The sequence below is a fragment of the Typopeltis vanoorti genome, chromosome 12 (assembly GCF_054136105.1).
Source record: "Typopeltis vanoorti isolate ZY-2024b chromosome 12, IOZ_Tvanoo_1.0, whole genome shotgun sequence".
Lineage (NCBI taxonomy): Eukaryota > Metazoa > Arthropoda > Arachnida > Uropygi > Thelyphonidae > Typopeltis > Typopeltis vanoorti.
This window is the reverse complement of record NC_143560.1, coordinates 24,586,753-24,607,306: the sequence shown is the minus strand read 5'-3', so window position 1 is coordinate 24,607,306 and position 20,554 is coordinate 24,586,753. Positions and strand designations below refer to the sequence as shown.

General features: G+C 34.5%; 1 protein-coding gene across 1 annotated transcript in view; it reads left to right on the top strand.

The window, feature by feature from the left end:
* Positions 1-19,430, top strand: part of LOC150100633 (mitochondrial import inner membrane translocase subunit TIM44) — a 209,221-nt gene extending 189,791 nt beyond the window's left edge. Inside the window, exon 15 of the mRNA XM_090401400.1 lies at positions 19,283-19,430. The gene's annotated coding sequence lies outside the window, so the exon portion shown is untranslated. The remainder of the gene's footprint in view (positions 1-19,282) is intronic.
* Positions 19,431-20,554: the final 1,124 nt, after the last annotated feature.

The following is a 20,554-nucleotide window of genomic DNA, read 5'->3' as shown; positions in this document are numbered from 1 at the left end:
GTAAACTGTTCTAAAAGGAATCTATGTTTGTGTTTTTGAAAGTGTTGTTTTCTTCCAGAGTATCCTGTGCTTGGCTGAGATAAAATGGTCAGCTGGACCATACTAATCAGATTCATGGTATGGATATGATATTTGTGTTCCTCTCCTAAGTAAGACAATCCACAGGAGCTACGGGTCTAGTAGATATCTGGAAAGCTGAGTGGAGGAAGCATGTCTTTAGGTGAGGAAAGAGAGGTAGAAATCTTTATAACAGGATGAAAAGACATCACAATTTTGACAATCCTTCTGACTCTAGTAATGCATTCAGAAATTCCTTAATATGCAGAAGTGGAATCTGAGAAATTTCTTCCACAGAGCTATCATTCTCAGGAATCTAGATATGACAGTCTAGTCTAGCTGAACATGCTATCTCAACCAAACATTGTGTACTTTGGAAAAAAACAAAACTTTTTCACAAAAGTAGATAAAAGTGTTAGTGCAATTAGTATACGTATTAGGAATTTGATGATGATGACTTTCTTGGACCATCGTTTTGAGTGGAAAGTTTCACTGCATAAAGCAAATCAAAATTCTAACTTATAACATTTTTTTTTGTAATGGATGAAAAAAAAAATCATAAACTTGTTTAACCACCTAATTATCTAAATGAAAGCAAAATATCAAATGCTCATCATCATCAAATTCCTGCCATGCACCTTCAAGGGGTGTACAGGATATGATAGTACTACATGAAAAAAATTACATCATTACTAACTTCCTATCTACAATTTTCCTCCAAATCAGTCTATTACTCGTCAAGACTGCAACATTATCAGATCTTATATTTCTATTGTCAAAGGCACTTTGTACAGTATCAATCCACCTATATCTTGGTCTTCCTCTGGGTCGTTTTGCTGCCAACCTGGCAGAGAACACTTGTTTTGCTAATCTTTCTTCGCCCATTCTGTTTAAGTGACCATACTACCTGAGATTAGCTCTGCTAACGCATTCCTGGATGTTGACAATGTCAAGTTCTTTCCTAATATCCTCATTTTTAATATGATATTGCCATTGATGCCATCTGTTCATGCCTATAATCTTTCTCAGGGCTCTCATATTTGCGGTCTCTAGTCTTTGGTCAAGTGTTTTACTTCTGACCCAGCTCTCAGATCCATAAGTTAAAACTGGTTTGAACACCGTGTTGTATACAGCTAATTTAGTGTTCCGACTAATTTCTCTCTTATTCCATAAGAATTTATTCAATTGACTTCCTACCATACCAGCTTTGTTGATTCTGTTGTCTATTTCTATATTTAATTTACCATCTTCAGTAAAAATCGTGCCTAAGTAGCTGAAATGTTTTACTTGTTCCACAGGTTCTCCATTCACAACACAGTTGATACTTTCAGTGCTTCTGTCTATTTTCATTGCCTTTGTCTTGTTATTGCTGACCTTCATACCATATCTATTACAACAGCTATTCAATTTAGTCAGAGAATCTTGCAGACTTGTAGCGGATTTATTTAGAAGTATAACATCATCCACATAAAGTAAAGAGCTGACATTAACATCTCCAATTCTGATATCATGTTTAATACCACTTTCCTTCATAATGTGATTCACATAGATAATGAATAACAGAGGGGATAATGTACATCCTTATCTCACAGCAGATTTAACATTAAACCATCTTCCTGCACTTCCTTTAATTCTACCTGCTGACTTACAACTCAAATAAAGACTAAGTATTCCGTGATATAATGCCCCATTGACACCATATAACTGTAGCGTATTGAATAACTTCTCTCTTGGCACCTTGTCATATGCCTTTTCCAAATCAACAAAACTTAAATACAGATCTCTGTTATATTCCCATGCTTTCTCGACTATTTGTCGTAAAGTGAAGATCTGATCCTGACAGCCTCTATTTGGCCTGAATCCAGCTTGTTCTTCACCAAGCTTTTCTTCCACAATTCTTCTCAACCGTTTCTTAAGTATTCTTGCATAGATCTTGCCAGGAACACTCAGTAGGGAAACACCTCTGTAATTCCCACATTCAGTTTTATTTCCCTTTTTATATATGGGTACTATGAGAGCTCTACTCAAATCATCGGGAATTTGTCCCTGTGTCCAGGCTTTCTGAATTATGCAGTGCAGCCACTGTAAGACTCTTATACCACCATACTTCAGCATTTCTGGTCGAATATCATCTACTCCTGCTGCCTTTCCACATTTCAAGTCTTTGATGGCTTTTTCTACTTCAAGTATGGATATGTATTCCTGACTGCATGCCTGGTCATTGTTTTTTACCACTGTACTGTCATCACTGCTTGTTTCATTTAGCAGCTTTTCAATGTAATTACTCCATACTTCAAGGATATTTTTTTCTCCCGTTTTCATGTCACATTTATCATCTCTAACTCCTTTTACAGCACTCTTTCCTCCATTCCTAAGCTTCTTCAACAACCTCCAGAATATTTTGCCACCTTCTTGATATTTATTTTCTATATTCTTGCCAAAGTCCTCCCACGAGTTTTGTTTAACTAGTTTTACACAGTGTTTAGCATTCTTGCATTTGTCTCTGTATTCTCTAAGAACACAAGCTGACTTATTTGACAGGAACTTTTGATATGCTTTCTTCTTTTCCTTGACTGCCTCTCTAACTTCCTGTGTCCACCAGGGAGTTCTGATTTTTTTATCCTTGCAGACAACCTCACCACATGCCTCTCTGGCAGAATCAATCAATGTTTTCTTCAGAGTTTGCCACTGAATCTCCAAGGTTTGATTCCTGTTCTCAAACTCTTTCATTTTTTCTTCAATAATCTTTGTGTATTTTAGTCTACAGTTCACATCTGCGAGCTGCTCAACTTTTATTCATTTTAAAACTTTCTTACGTGTTATTCTTTTTCAATATGAAATTCAATTTTATCCTGCTCAAGACTATCAAATGCAAGAATATCAAATGCTTATTTCATCATATCCATGTTATTTCAGTGGATACTTCACATTCTTGTTTCTATTTATGGCTAGCATTGTGGTAATTTCTTTTGGAAGTAAAAATGAATGTAGTTAAGTAATAGAAGGAGAGAGCTCTCACAGTGAGTTGAATTTCACTTATTCTCTAATTTTCTATATCAAAAGTATTACTTGGCTTCATTTGAACTTGTGTTCTAGCAGTTTTATGTTCTAGGCCAGTCACATTAAAATAATTTAATCACTTGTGATTATCATGAAATTAATCATAAAAAATATATTTGTTGTTTATTAAGACATATTCTGAATAACATAACTATAGGGATTTTCTGAAGTTTCATGTCGCCTTGATATCAGATAATAGCAGAAAAATAGGTGATGGAGCTACTCTATATCTCCAGTCAGAGGCTGAGTTAAATGATTAATATAAAATTTTTAATTTATACTGAATTTAAAGAGTAATTTAAAAGACATGGCTGGTTGTATATTTTTAGAAGGGGATGACAAAAAAAAAAAAATATATATATATATATATATATATAAAAAATTAACTAACAAATTTATCAAAACCAAGGCATATGTCCCCTCTCCCCCACTTTCACGTCCATTGTCCATTGTGCCCAAAATGAATAAACATGGCACTTATAGTTCAGTTATAAATCTTTCCAACTACATCTTTTTTTTTTTTTTTTTGCTATCTCCCCCAGTGCTTACCCGCTTACCCAGGAAAGAATATATAATAGAAGCATAAACTAGACTTGAAAATGGCCTCAACAAAATGATGTCCAACAAAGATATTTGTTTAAAAAAGATAAAAAGTATTATAAAAAGCAGAATAATTTCAAAACCAAATCTACCCTCTCACCTTTTTCAAACCATAAAAATTTTAAAATAACCTTAATGTTATTATCAATAAAGCAAATAAAGGTGATATTTCTATTATAATTGACAAAACCAGTTATCACAATAAAATTCAAGATATTGTCAGTGATGCCAGTGATGAAGGCAACAAATTGTCATACCACTTGGCTGTATTCTCTCTTCTTTTGATGCATCTTTTTTGTATACCAACACCAGTGTGCACAAAATTCTGTACAGTGTTAACATACTGCTTATATAAACACAGACTCTCAGACCATACCAAATTATCCCTTTCCTTGATATATATATATATATAAAAAGATAAGCTGAAATTTGAAACTTTTTTATGCCACGTCTTCATTGTTTTGAAACGTCCAACAATGTGTTGCCTTCAAGATTACAACAATCAAACTCATTGTCGACCATTAGAACAGTACGTGTTAGCATTCATTACTGAAATTAGCATGATGCGCAAATCATGACTGATTATATGGTATTTTATTTTCATTTCATGATTTTGAATAATTAAAGTGAGGTTCATAAAGAACTGGCCTACCAACCTGAAACTCGGGGGTTTGGGCGCCCCCTAGTGTGTGTGTGTGTGTGTGTGTGTGTGTGTGTGTGTGTGTGTGTGTGTGTGTGTGTGTGTGTGTGTGTGTGTGTGTGTGTGTGTGTGTTTCTTTTTTTTTATTTTTTTAAATCAAGATTATAATTTCAGTAATTTCAGCTAATTTAAATATAGTGACAACATTTATGAACAGATTTCTGGTCTTCCCATTGGCCAGAACATTAGCAGTCAACTTATTGAACTTTTCCTCACTGAAATGTAAACACGATTCTTATTATCATACCTCCTCCTTTGCATTTCATATTATGATAGATACATCAAAATGATGTTCTATGTATTAATTTCAATGAGCGGTTGCTAAACCTGTAATATACTATTGCATTTGTGAATAAGTGGTTAAGGAGAAAAGTGGACTTCATTTTCTGATAGCTTTCTTGAACAGCTAGAGCTCTTAGTATTGGGATAAAAACAGTCTGAAGCAAAACTCTGCATGTATGTTGATTAGTGGCTACTGAAGTTTATGTAGAAAAGTCGAGGAATTATAGTGGCTAGTTTGAGGAAGCAGCACCCATGTAAACACTTGTGGAAAAGTCATAAGGCAGAAACAATTTATCTTGACAATATGATTGAATGGATCTGTAGGAGAGGGAGTCGTCTGTTAAGCAGACTGTCCTCTTCTGCATAATGTCAGCCAGGGAGTCCCTTATTGCACCATCTCAAATGCAGAAACAGTATTCCAAGGTTAGACAAATTTAGGATATATTTGGGAGTGTGATTGGAAGAGGACACTCAGTTTTTTGAGACTTTGGATGAGATGTGTTGGTGCTAGGAAAGGTTCAAGATGTCAATCCAAGAAGAGAAAGCTGATTTCTTGAATGAAGATCTGAATATTATCAACAATAAGAAGAAATGAAGTGGGATCTTATAAGAAATAGGACTATGCTTTGGAAACATGAAAGTTCATCAGATGGTTATTACCACAGTGGAGAATCTTATGGAAGATCTTGAAGTGTGGATAATTTAAGCAGTAGAAGGTTTTTCGAATAAAGAGAAATGAGGAGTACTGCCATTGGCAGGACTGGATGGGTGACTTAAGATTAGTGAAAGAAGGTTATTAGTGTAATAGTATGTTTTAAATAACGACTACACATGTAAGAGAAACTGAATAGAATTTCTTACTCCTATGTTTCTCTCAATATGTCATATGCTTCATTCAGGTAGAAGTCAGAAGAACTGGTAATATTTAAATTTAAATATCTGAATATCATGTGTCTCGGTTGCAGCTGTGCTATAGGAAGAAAGTATTAGAGTTCAGAGACGTGGGTATTGATGTTTAATTAATTTTGAAAATTATAAACAACAGCAATCACTTCCCAAAACTTAGAGATAGCCTGGCTGATTAAGATTAGGATCGTGGTGTAGGGTTTCAAAATGATTCAAAAAATAGACGATCAGATTTGAACCTACTGTACTGTGGCATCTTGGTATGGTTCCAGTGAATTCTAGTGTCAGTGCCGTAACAGGGCCTCGGATTCCAAAAATCGCATATATAATCTTGAATTTTAATAGTAGTAGAATGGCTAGTCTGTCCACAGTAGCAAAGATGGATAGAGGTGATAATGTATCTTTGTTAGATGATAAGAAAGATAACTTCCAGGTTGGTTTGAAGGTGGTATACAAATTATATCTGTGAAGGGTCCTTGCTTTTGTTTAGCTGTTTCAAGGTAGGGTATGCTGATCCTCTTAATATCAGATTTCAATTTGGAAGAGGAATGATAATTATACATTTTCTGTATCAAGTTTTCACTGTATCCATTAAGTAATAAGTAAATTTTATTTTAATTCTAATAGAAGAGAACTCAGAAGAACAAATTGTACTACCTTCCTCAGTGCACAAGGCTTTGGTAATACCTTTTTTTTTTTGAATGATGGGGAGGGGGGGGTCAGGCTACTCTGACAGCACTACATGATTAAGTTTACATTATTATTATTAATCTACAATCTAATCCTATCCACAATCCTATTAACATTCCAATATTGGAATGTTAATTCCAATATTGTCAATAAATTCCATATGAATTTATTCAGCTGGGCATCTTTGCATATTCTGTTGTCTAATTCCATATTTAACTTGCCATCTTCGCTAACTGTGCTTAAATAGCTAAAATATTTCACTAGTTCTATAGGATCTCCATTCAGAATGCAGCTGAAGTTTATGTTCCTGCCCATTTTCATAGTTTTGGTCTTTTTCTTGCTGATTTTCATGCCAAATTTGTTACAGCTGTTATTCAATTTAGTTAGAGAATTCTGAACACTTGCACTACATGTGTTTACTACATCATCATGCATAAAGCAAAGAGCAAAGTTTGATACCTCCAATTCTAATATCACGCCCAATGCCACTTTCTTTCATAATGTGATGATGATGAATAAAAGTGGAGATAATTAACATGCGTCCTTGTCTTACCCCCTGATTTTACACCATACCATCTTCCTATATTTCCTTCGGTCAGTACTGATGACTTATAATTTAATATATACTATGTATTGCTCTGTATAATGTTCCATTTATCCCATATAATTGTAGTGTTTTGAAAAGCTTTTAATTGGGCACCTTATCATGTGCCTTTTTCAGATCTACAAAACTAAAGTACAGATCCTTGTCATATGCCAATAATTTCTCAACTACAATAAACCCCTTTTTTACATTTTCAGGGGACTGATAGAAAAAAGTGTAAATAGCAGGAAATGTAAAAAAAAAATAACATTTAAAACAAGGCTAAAAGATGACTTACTGCTAGTATGTGAGTCTACATACTCGATTACAAAATTTAATAACTGAAAATAAATGAATTTAGAATTACTTACATTTATCTATTTAAAAAAATCTGTAATTGTTGATTGTTTTTGCTTTTTTTTTTTTTTTTTTTTTTTTTTTTTTTTTTTTTTTTTTTTTTTTGACAGAGCCCAGATTGCTTTGCATTGAGTTCAGTGCTCGACCTGTTTTCTACTATCGTGTTCAAAGTGGACACAGAGAGTCCAAGATCTTTTGCTAAATGCACATGTGTTCCAGCATGCCAATCTACATGTCGCAGAATTGCCATCTTTTCTTCTACCGAAATACATTTTCTGTCTTTTTTCTCCATGTTACTAACATGGATAATCCACCACCGCAACTTGAAAGAAACTTTCACATGCTAAATTATGTAGCAGAAATTCTCTAGTATCAATTCCTACTGTGATTGAAAAATCATGGTATCGCTCATCAGCTTGCAAGTCACTGTGATGGTGGAAACGAAACTTACAGCCGAAAGCATCGCCATCTGGGAACAGAAATGCACATATTGAATCTACAGTTTACTTGTAAAAGCTGCTAAACTTTCTTATGTAGTGTTCTTTTCAATGTAATATCCATTTTTATCCTGTCTGATACTAAGTAATGGTCATTTCCAATTTCAAATCAACTGTACACTCTTGTATCTTGAACAATTAGCATGAGGATATCATTATCAACAACGATGTAATGAATGAGGCTTTCTTATTTCTTGTGTCTTCTCTCCCCATGTGCACATCTTTATGTTGGAATATGGTATTATTAATGACTAGTCTGTGTTCTGAGCAGAAATCCAGCAAATACTTACAATTATTATTATTAGCTTTGTCTTTTTCTCCAAATGTTCCTATATGCCTGGTGGGATTATTTCCTACTCTGCTATTTAGACCTCCAACAAGGACCATTTTTTCCATTTTCTTTGTCAGCTACCTGTTCTAATTATGAGAAAAATTCTTTGACTTCTTCCTTAGAATAACCTTCTGCAGGACCATAGGCACAAATAAGGTTGAATGTCCATTTCTCAAGTTTTAAGTGTGCCCTCATCACTCTACTTGAAACAACTGTCTTCCAGTCAAGAAGTTTATTTTCTTGTTTGGTGTTGAATGCTATTGCTACTCCTTCCTTTTCTTGATCATTATTGTCTGAATATAACATCCTATACCTATCATTAAGTAAGATCTGACCTGTTTTTGTCTTCTTTGCCTCAGTAATGCCAATTATGTACATGCGATACTTTTCCAGTTCTACTGCAAGTTCAATATCCTTTCCATTAATACTCTTTATATTGATTCCTATCTTCATTTCTTCTGATGCTGGGTTTATTCTTCTTGATTTTGAGTTGGAGCTTGTTCCAGTAGCTGACTTTTCACTGTTTGTCTTAGTTCCCTGATGAAAAGAGTGGGGGATCTCGTTTTAACTAGGTAATGGCACTAGCATGAAATCTCATCACGTTGTACCATCATATGCATTTGTGGTTTAAGCCAATTGAGAATACAATTTGGTCAGCTAAGAGTACAAATTGCCAACTCATCCTCATTCTTTCAATATTTGGTAGATACCTACTAACAGGATGCACGATGTGAAGGTGAGGATTGGACATTAGATCAGAATCCTCAACTTGGTTTTCCTCATTCCTGAAAGTCAATGTGGAGGCCTCCTCCTCCCAGTTATTTTGCTTTGACCTTTAAGCAATCCCAGCAGAGTTATGATAATTAAAGTATCTGAAAAGGGGAGACTGTTGTTAGATTCATATTCAATAATAACTTGATGAATGTATAGAAGGAGTTAATTTTATCCAGAAATTCAAGTAGTTATGTTTCAGAGTGAGACCAGATTGCAAAGATGTCATCCACAAAATGTAGCCAAATGCAAGGTCAAGGAGAAATAGTGTTAGAAATCCGATCCTCGCAATGTTCCATAAAATAATCAGCCAAAGCAGGTGATATATGATTACCCATCGCAATACCCTTGATCTGCCGAAATTATTTATTATACCAAATAAAATAACTAGCATTGATAGTAAACTTCAATAATCTGACAATGTCATCAGAGAAATCTAGTTGTAAAAGTTGTAGAGTTTTTTAGTTGTATAGTTGTAAAAAGTGAAACTACATCAAAAGATACCACCAGTTCAGACTCTTTTTGATATAAGAGGTGGTTTTTTTCCAGTGAAGTAGAAGTCTTGAAAGATATTTTGTCGAATAATAAGCAGGAGATCATATGCAATCCACTGTTGGACATATGGATAACCAGGTACTTTAGGAAAGTCATAAATACATGGGGAACAAGCATGATAAATCGTAAAGTTTTCAATAGTATATTAGCATCTGAGGAATATGTTTGATCTACTAATTTATTCAATATGTTTAGCTGACTTTGCATTATACTATAAGTAGATCTATCCATCATTAAAACATTAAGTTTCTGATTATAGTCAGTGGTATCCATCAGAACAGTTGCATTTCCTTTGTCAGACTTTGTCATTACAATGTTATTATTTAGACGTAAAGATTGGAGAGCTTGTAATCCAGATAAAGAAATATTCAGAGAATATACAGTAGGTATACAAAAATATTTTTGTACACCTACTGTAAAATCTAAATGATGAAAATGATGAGGTGTTATAGCAAAATCTGGACTTTCTGAAAATACAATTAATTCAGCACTGGTAAAACAACAGTTAGTTAAATTTATGACTAATTTTTCATGGACAGAGTTAGATGATCGCTAAATGAACTGGTGGCTTCTTTGTACCAAATAATTCCAACTTACAAATCATCATCTGTTTATAGTTCAATTGAGAATATCTGGCTGAGGAAAGAGAAATTCTACAAATTTAGTCAAAATGTTCATGACTAAGATTCTAAGATTATTCTCTATTATTGTTATTTATCTTTATATATTTGCTGTAATACCTTGCTACCACTTGTCTCTGATAACTCGCCTGTGGTGAGTGAATTTTCAGCCAGGTTCTAAATGCATTCAAAATATATTATTTTCTTTGCATACTTTACATATAGTTTTTAGTAGTTTAAATGGTCATTTTCATTGGTTTATCATTTGATAAACCAATGAAAATTGTATTGCATCATCTGTCATTCCCACAGGTTTCTGTATAATGCACAACCTTGCAGAAAAAGTGTGATTCAAACTTTAAATAGAGAAGGCTATTCCTCTCTTGAAATAGCTAAAAGGGTGTCCTGTAGTTAATCTACTCTGGTATGGCTACTGTCATGAAGGAAACCAGATCTGCAGAAAGGAAGAAGGGACAGGAAGAAAGCCACTGTCTACGCCAGGGTTTCTCAAACTTTTTCTACGACAGAACACTTCACAAATCCTGAAATTTTCACGGAACACCTTGGTTATTTTGTAATGTATTAATTAGTAATTAAGCTGATTTTTATTATTAATAATTAATTAAACATCAATTAAACCACCATTAAATTAATTTGTGCTGATTTTCATTGACATATCCCATTCTGATCAACAATATATTTATATTATTATTATAAGTACTTAGAGTGAATGCAGACTTTTTCTCCTGTATACTGGTAGTTTTCCCCTCCTTTTGTACATCCTGGAGATCGCTTTGTAGGCTTGAAGTGGATGACTCACTATCTGTTCTGTCACAAACACCTTCAATAAGAGATTTCTTAATACCAAAATTAAACAAAGTGCCTTGTCTCTTATTCATATTAAAATTTAAATCTTTTCCTATTATTTTTAAAAAAAATCATGGCACTCCAGTTTCAGAACAAGCACTTACACATTGCAATACGAACTTGCGAAGAAAGTATTCAGTATTAATAGATTTGAGAACCAAATACAGACTACCTTGATCTTCAATTTCAGTGGAAAAATTTTCTTTATACTTCCTTACTGATTGGTCACTGACATTTACAACACAGATGTTATTTCATTCAGTTTTGAGAACACGCCGCCCATTGTCGTAATCGGCTTGCAGGCAATTTTTATGATCGATCATAAACCGCGGTATTTTCTTTCCTGATTGTTAAAAGATTTCGATGTGTGAAAATTAACGATAATTCATGAATATTTCCATGTTTAAAAATATGCTGCTTGATCACTGGCATTTGCTACACAGATGTCATTTCCTTCAGTTTTGAGAATAGGGGATATGCCACACATTGTTGTAATGGGCTTGCAAGCAATTTTTATGACCTGTCATAAACAGTGGTATTCTCTTTCCCGAATGTTGGAAGGTTTCAGTGTGTGAAAATTAACGATACACAGATGTTATTTGGCGTTCTCGGTCTGAGCTTTTCGACATATGCATGAATATTATTCTCCTCGGAATATTTCTACTATAAAATATTTATTCATGAAAAATGCTTAGAAAACTAAAATGACAAATTCCAGAACTTCTCATGGAACACCTATTTACCTTCCACGGAACACAGTTTGAGAAACCCTGGTCTACACCATGCCAAGATTGAGTTCTAAAGTGGCTCTGCAGAATCACTGTGCATCATCCAGAGAACTGAAACGGGACTGGTAAGAAAAAATGGGAGTTATGGCAAGCTCTGTAACTCATGAGAAGACTCATTTGACAGGGACTGATATCAAGGGGCCCTTAAAAGAAGCCATTGTTAACCAGAAATTGAGCTCAGTTAAATTGGTGCAAAGAGCATGCCAAATGGATCCCTGATCAGTGGAAAAGAGTAATTTTTTTCTGACGAGAAAAAGTTTAACCTGTTTCTCTCTGAGAGCAGACAGACAGTTCGAAGATGATCAGGGGAAAAATTCAACCCTGACTGTCTGGGGTTGAATATCATGTGATGGTGTTAGTCACTTGCATTTGACAAAAGGTTCAGTGAATGCACAAGTGTACCAGAAAATTTTAGAAGAATTGCTGCCTACTATCAGAGACCATTCTACTCTAACAATGAACTGCATCTTTCGGATAACTCTTACTCTTGTCATTGGGCAAAAAGTGTAAGTAATGCTATTATAACCCTAAAATGTACCATACAAATTGAGTTTAATATTTAGGAAAGATTTACTTTTTGTTGCAGGTTAATAAGTGGTGCAATGAACACTCAATTCAGCAACTACTGTGGCCAGGAAACAGCCCAGGTCTCAACCCCATTGAGAATTTGTAGTACCAAATGGAGACTGAAGCATACAAGAAGAAGCCAAAAACACTTCAGGAGCTCCAAGAGTTATTATAAGGATATGGAACTATATTCTTGTCAATGCCCTGCTGATGCCAAGTTGTAATAAAAGTAAGAGGATGACCTATGAAGTACTAATCAGCAAAAACTGAATTTTTAGCTTTGAATGTTAGTAAAACTGTGTAGTTGAACTAAACTTTGGTACAGGTATTTGTTTTTCCAGTGAAAATATTACTGTTCACTCCATTTTGAAATATTTGCAAGTTCGTTGTCATTTTCTAATTATGTCACATCTTGTACTGAAAAGAGCCAAATATTAATTTTAAAAAAATACCTTCATTATTTGTTACACTTATTTCAAATAGGCATAATTTAATTACCAAAAAACATGGTTACAGCAGGTGTTGCAATTTCTGTGAACATGAGTTCATATATAACAGACTCAACATCAGCATCCAGAAGAACACCAACAAATACCCACTATCAAAAGAACTGAAGATAGCAATCATCAATATAAGGAGCATTAATGGAAAGGAAATTGAGCTTGCAGAAGAGCTGGAAAACTATCACTTGGACCTTAAAATGGTATCAAGTTGACATCACTGAAACAAATAAGATAAAAATAGGTGAGATCTTATTAAATAAGTATAAGATGTTATATTGGCAATAATGATCAAGGAAAAAAAGGAAGAACTGGTGATAGCATTCAACATGAAACATTAAGATTAACTTCTTGATTCAAAGATAGTTTCAAGTAGTTATGTGAGCTAACTTCTAATGGAGAAATAGGTGATGCCTGTGGTCCCACAGAAGGTCCTAAGGAAGAAGTGCAGGAATTTTACAAGTCACTAGCGAAGACAACTGACATAAAGAAAATGGTGAAAGTGGTGATTGCTGGACATCTAAACAACAGAATAGGAAGTGAATCCCACCAAGCATAGAGAAACGTTTTGGAAAAATTTGGAGAAAAGGGCAAAGCTAATAATAATGGTAAATATCTGCTGGATTTCTGCTCAGGACACAGACTTGTCATTACTAACACCATGTTACATAAAGATGTGCACAAGTTCACATGGAGAGAAGACAGAAGAAATAAGAAAAGCTTCATTGACTTTGTTATTACTGATAGTGATATCTTCATGCTGGTTCAGTATTCAAGAGTATACAGATTAATTGGAATTGACCACTGCTTAGTTTTTAGTAGGTTAAAACTGAGTATCATATTGAAAAGAATGGTATGTAAAAAAAAGAATTAAAGTTGAGCAGCTTTTTCAGGTAAACTGTAGACTCAGCTATACAAACATTATTGAAGAAAGAATGAAAAAGTACAAAAACAGGAACCAAATCTTTGAGTATTTGTGGCAAACTCTGAAGAAAACATTGAATGATTCAGCTAGGAAGGCATGTGATGAAGTTGTCAACAAGGATAGATAAATAAAAACACCATGGTGGACACAAGGGAAAAGAAGGGGGGGGGGCCTCTTTCACCCAAAATTTTCTGCCTGACACTTTCTTTTTTTGCGCCCGGCTCCTATTTTCATTCCTATCTTCCTGGAATACTTCGTACGCGTGCCACGTCTTCCCGGAAAACACTGTGCGCGTGCCGTTCGCAGGTAAGCAATTTGCCGAAGTTATCATTAATGGACTTTGATCCTTCGTTATTATGCTCTAACATATATCTTATGGAGAAACTTCTTACATTATAATCTTTTTACAAATAAATGATATCTTTCACCTTTAATTAATATTACAAAATTTATATTAGTATAATTCTTTAAACCAAATTGGTATCTTCACCTATTTACAAGCATTTTCGTTATTGTTTTAGCTAAATTTTTTGGATCTTGAAACAGAAATGATTTTTCAAGGAAATCCTTTCATTCAAGATCCAACAGCACATTATCTCATATTTTTATATAGATAGATATATTGTTATTGTACATTTGCAGCACAAGCACATGAAACGTAAAACGATCAGTAATAAAGAAAGAATTAAAAACATAAAAGAAGCTTAATAACAATTTAATGTGATAGATGTGTTTCAGTACTGCTACACAAAAAGTCAATATCAGGTGAAATATTTGAAACTGCAATTTTTAGATTTCTGCTTTGAAACGAAACTTATATGAATAAGTTACTAACAATCATTAAGCGCCGAAATATGCAGGTAGCAAAATTTGTGGACCCGCACCAATGTGTGATTTTTTTCCCATTAAAATATAAAAAATAACAAAAAATAAATAAAAATTAAATACATTTCTTTTAAGATAAAAAAAACTACTTAGTCTTAAAACATTTTTAATTTGTTTTCATTATTTCACAGCCCCCCCCCCCCCCCTTAACAAAACCTATGGCCCCCAGTTTGGGAAACACTGGTGTAGATGATAATTGTAGTTGGTGGATTGAGTGGTGGAGACAGAGAGCTGTAGAGTAAATGCTCTCCCTCGATGAATCTTCAGGCTCCCTGGAGGTGTCATGTAAATAATAATAATAATAAGTTTTACAGTGGCTACACTGCATAATTCTCAGGGCCTGGTGAGAAGGTTGAATTCCTTTGCCTTGTGTGCAGGGGCTGCGTCCTTTTGGAAGGTCTGCTGTCTACTGTGAAACAATATGTTGTTCAGGGGCCATACCACCAGCACAGTATCTTGATACACTTTGGCAGAGGTTTTGACCTCTTTCTCTAGCAGAAATGCAACTTGAATACTCTCAATGCATCACCCCCCCCCCCCTCTCCCACTAACATGGGATGATGACCTCTCTGAATTCTGGGTGCTACGGCATGTGCAATGCAACCATCCAGGGCATATACCTGACCATTTTTGGCAATTAAATAACTCTTCAGTGGTGAAAATCTTCTCATCTGTGAAGAAGATATCTATCTGTGTCTGTTTGCATACTACTGGAGAAGTGCCTCTGATTTTATCATCCTCTGCCCCATAAGTTGTGGTGGTAGAAAGTGTCCAGTAGAACAACAATAGGCTCTCATCCCCAGGTTATCAGTTAGTATACCTGACATTGTTCTCTGTGAAACATTCATGTCTTACGACATCACTTTCTGCATTCTCACGGATTTGTGGTGGAGGCATGCTTTCATAAACTGTTCTTGAGTGGTGATATATGTCTTCTGTATCATTATAGCAATTAATAGTCTGATACACAAATGTTTTTAGCATGTTGAAAATAACAGATAGCTGCATTTCAATCTTGTAAAGTGCTATTACAGCTACATGGCTCTCATAATCTCTCCATTGCATGTTAACCTGTACAGCTAGACAATTTTCTCTCTCCACTGATAAGCATACAAATGTTGGCTGCAGACATTGCCACCAATAGAACTTGCGCAATTCTCTAGGCAGCTTTGGGGTGTGTGGAAGTTGTAACAGTATTTATGGCAAGACTGTATATAAATTGTACAAATACAGTAAAATCTCGATATAACGGACTAATTCGGGTGAGGTGGGTGTCTGTTAAATCCGAAAGTCCGTTATATAATAAAGTAGATTTTCCAAATGCATCAGCCGGCATGTGTTAAAACTACTGCAGAAAGTCATGCCACACGACAAAAGAACCAATTACAGCGCGATTGGTGTGATCACCTGCTAATCATTTGCTGAACATGTTTTTTGAGCGTTTACATGTTGGCTAAATTACTACAGTGTTTTTCCAACATATGATGACCTATTCGCCAAAATTTGTTAAAAATAACAGGAAATTAACAATAAAAAAATAACCTGTTAATTTATTATAAGCAAATCTTGGTTAAAAGCATTTTAAAATTTACAGGATGTTAATTTTGACATGTGACATACGGACTGGAAATTTTGTCTGTAAAATCCAAAGTCTGTTAAATCGAGGTCCATAAAATCAAGGGTTTACTGTACTTTTAAAATGAAAATTCAACACTTTTACAATCTTAGTAGTCCATATTGTTTAGCTGAAACAGTTGTAATGTTAGTGTTTAATGTCAAAATCCTAATAAATTGCTAACATTTAATTCAATTTTCATGCATTTCAGCAGCACGCTAAATGCAGGACAATTTAATAATTATTATGATTGGTATTTGGTTTTTAAATTTCAAATACAGTGGAACCTCGGTTGTCAAAAACCGAAACCATTTTCCCATAAGAATTAATGTAAAATGGATTAATCTGTTCCCGAACCCCAGATGATTGTTTATTTAAACCTTTACAGCAGTACTTCGTGTATAAGATCGTATACAAACATAATGAAAACGCATAAAATCTAACATAAAAAGAATAAACACAATAAATAGATAAAATATAGACGAAAATCTTACTCACCAGAAGGAGGTGAGTTAGGGGAGTAACTTTGCATAAAAACATCAGATTACTGTCCTTCTGGAGGTTTTTCTCTTTTCTGTCTCTTGGCACCACTCTACTCTGCTTGAGAAACACTGGGCCTCTGTATCACTAAAAACCTGTCCAATGAGATTTGTTTTTGCCTGCATTTTAAAATGTTTCTGAAGTGAGACATGGCACTGTCATTGAAAAGTTTATGATGGTGTTTGCTACAGCTTTGTGAGGGTGATATCATTCCACAAAACTTTGCACCTCACTCCATTTCGCACGCATTTCTTTGATCAAAGAACTAGGAACATCCTCAATCCCTTCCTCTGTCTGAAGACATTTCCTCCACCTCCATCTTTTGCTGCTCCTTCTGAAGGTGTTCCAGTTCTTCTTAAAGTTTGAAATGACCTGCTGGTCCATGGGCTGAATTAGAGAAGTTGTGTTAGGTGGGCAGGAACTTCACTGTGATAAAATCAGACTCCTCCACTAACTCGTCCTCCAAGCCTGGAGGGTGAGCAGGAGCATTGTCCATCACAAGAAGGCATCTAATTGGCAAATTTTTTTCTTGAAGGCATTTTCTCACACTTGGGACAAAGACTTCATGGATCCACTCAATAAACAATTGCCTGGTTACCCAAGCTCTCCACATAACAGGCAATTTACTTCTCATCACGTTATTTTTCTTAAACACCCTTGGATTGTTTAAGATTGGTACACAAACAGTGGCTTGACCTTGAAGTCCCCACTTGCATTTCCACATAGCAAAAAAGTCAGCCTGTCCTTTATTGGCTTGTGTCCTGACAATGCTTTTTCCTCCTGAGTGGTGTAGGTCCTCTTTGACAATTTTTTCCAAAATAGGCCGGTTTCATCATAGTTGAGCCCTTATTGGGTAAGAAAACCCTCAGCCTTTACATAGTCACTAAATTCATGCACATATTTCTCAGCAGCTTCTTGGTTCGAACTCGCAGCCTCCCCGTGCCTAACCACACTATGTATGCCGCTTCTCCTCTTAAGTTTCTCGAACCACCCTCTACTAGCTTTGAACACATCATTATCAGCACTCGTACCAGGGTTTTTCTTTAACAGGTCATCATGTAATCGCCTTGTTTTTTCACAAATTATAGCCTCAGAAACACTGTCACCAGCTAACTGTTTCTCGTTTATCCAAATCAGCAACAATTTTTCCACTTTTTCAATCGTCTGCGATCTTTGTTTAATAAGAACTTTCACTCCTCTTGCAACATCAGCCCTCTTTGATTGCCTCTTTGTTTTTGAGTATCGTACATATCGTTGATTTCACCGTACCGAACTGCATAGCAAGATTCGAGACACAAATGCCATTTTCATGTTTGGATATGATTTCTTTTTTCATCTCTATCGTAGTTCTAACAACTTTTCTTTTTGCTTTGCTGCTATCACTATTCTTCTCTGGCCCCATGGGACTTAATTAATAATAATTTATGGGGAAAAAAAAAGACCAAAACATAAAGAAAATCAAGAAAACGCACTGTAAATTTGAGCAAGTGCCTGCACTGAACGAAGGCTGCCGCATAACTAACACTTCCCCGCCTTACAGCTCAGCATGTGGAGGACATGGTTGACGTTTGCCTGTTTGGAAACCAAAGCGTTTTTTGTTCTGAAAATATGTTCTGGAACCGAATTGTTTGAGAAAAGAGGCATTCAACAACCGAGGTTCCACTGTATAAGGATTGTGTTCCTCATACAAGACCGGAAAAATATATCATGCTAAAAAAAGCAAAACTACATGAATTTTTTTTGCCAGCTTGATTGCCAAGGGGTTAGTACTATGCCTCTCGCATTGAAGCTGGTTGTGAGTTTAAGTCCTGCTGTGGCATTGATTATTTATGAATATGTATATAATTGGTAGATGAATTGCCTTGTAAGATCACAGCCTTTAGTTATTGGAGGAAGCCTGAAGAAACTAGAAAAGTTCCATGTCTTGGTCTGGGTTTTTCATTCATAGTGCTCATGTATGCAACTAAGGTTACATTTTTTTGTGGCTGAGAATTGCATTATTTTAAAAAAAAAATAAAATAAAATAAAAAAACAGCCATACAAAACTCTATGCAGAGTAGTCTTGATCACACCTCTATGCAGCTACTACAAAAGCAGCTTCATAAACACCCAGCTGTTAAACAAGTTACTTTTATATATAAGGAGTGATGAGACTTGACTTCCATTCACTTCTTTGTAAGGGTTTACACATTTCGAATGTGTAGATTTTTAGAAATTCATATTTTATTTGCTTTCAGTTATCTTTGGCCACACGGTAGTAATTATTGTTGCTTTGTCCTATCAAAAAAAACTTGTATGTGGTTTTGTGTTATCAATATTTTATTAATTTACTGTATCATCCAGCAGTAGAGAAGAATTATCTTTGCAACCTAAATATGCACTTATAGTTTTATATTCAGTAAACCTCTTTGAAACTGCAGTTGCAATCACCATGTATTTGCATTATTTACTTTTGCACTTACTTTTTTAATAAAAATGCTTTATAGATCAAAATAAAAAGAAATGGTTTATAATATTCTTTAAGTTTACATATGTATGTTTTGATAAATCAGTTGATGAATGCTTGATGAATTCTTTCTTTAATAGGTAATGATGATGACATTTTGTAGAAAGCAGAACAGAGATATTTGAAAACGTGTATATGAATCCTCTAGCAATGTAGTAAAATGTATATACAACTTATAATACTGTAAAAATTGAAGGGTAGTAAAAATAAAAATTAATTTTTATGTTATGTATGTTTTAGTGGTGTCATACAGTAGTAGTGACATAGCTTTAATTTATAAATTGAATTTTGAAGTTACAAACATTTCAAAGTATAGGCTCTACTATTTACTGATAGTATCTTTTAATTAATTCTGCTCAGTAGAGTTGACGTCCATCTGTATGATCTTTTCAATTCTTCCTACATCTCCATACAGCACAGAAGCCAATATTCAAATCCATTCCAAAAAAAAAAAAAAAAGTTAATCACCCTTCAAGCAATATGGATTTTTCCATGTAGTCGCTCTTAACATTCCATGGTATCTGTATCATCACTGGATTTGGAACCACCTACAAAATCAAGTGTTATATCTTCGTTTTCTTTCGCTATTGTTATTTAATATACTAACTTACTTCCTTAATAATGCCCTACTCAACTCTACCTAGGAATGCTTCCTTTTTGGACACTATATACAACTTATTTTTTTTACAAATTTATATACAAATTTATTTTTTTATTGCTGCGCCAGCCAGAGTCCTATAATATGAGCTTATTCAAAATTTAGGGAAATATTCCTAGGTTAACTGGCATTCATTCTAATATGCACTAAATAGATACTGGTTCTAATTGCAGTCGTGACCAATAAATCCATTACTCAAACACTCTCATTAAATTCCCTCCCGCTATGGTTCTAAATTTTTGCAAGTGGTAATTTGAATTCTCAAATCAAGCACGAATCAGGCATATACAATAAAGCATGTTTATTAGAACAAATTCACTTTACAACTATAATTGAAACGGGATATTAAGCTTTACAAAATCTCTTACTAAGTTAGTTACTCAATACTAATTTAAGAAAACACCCATAGATCAACTTGGCAATTACTCACACTCTATGCAACATTAAAACAAGCTAACTATGTTACTCTAAATCAAACTCTTAATTCTTCCTACGTTAAAATACATTTCTCAACCCATTACTATTCTGATATAAATCATCTACAAAATATCAAATTCACATATAATCTCAGTCACATGCAGCTAAAATTTCACTCCTGAACATTCCTTTGTATAGCAGAATTACTCTATCTCAAAATTCAAATCTTTATTATAGTCCACTATGAAATGTCCGCTTAATATGATCTAACATTAAA